Genomic DNA, 265 nt, shown 5'->3' with positions numbered 1-265 from the left:
TTTTTTAAATGTTCATTGTGTGGTCTACTGGATCTCATTTTGTTATGTAAAAAATTGAAAAATGATGTGAAAAAAGATTTTGGCTTTTTGGAGAACAGAATTAAAATCATAGACTGTCGTTCTTTGTATTAATGAACGATTTAAGAAGAATTAGATATTGCTTTATATAAAAATGTGGAAAAATACTATTGGAAATATACATCTAGTCTATATAAAGATTCTGTGTTAGTTCATGAATAAACACTAACTAGTGAAATGTAAAATT

This window comes from Penaeus monodon, chromosome 31 (genome assembly GCF_015228065.2).
Source record: "Penaeus monodon isolate SGIC_2016 chromosome 31, NSTDA_Pmon_1, whole genome shotgun sequence".
NCBI classification, from domain to species: Eukaryota; Metazoa; Arthropoda; class Malacostraca; order Decapoda; family Penaeidae; genus Penaeus; species Penaeus monodon.
Note: the sequence above shows the minus strand (reverse complement) of the source record.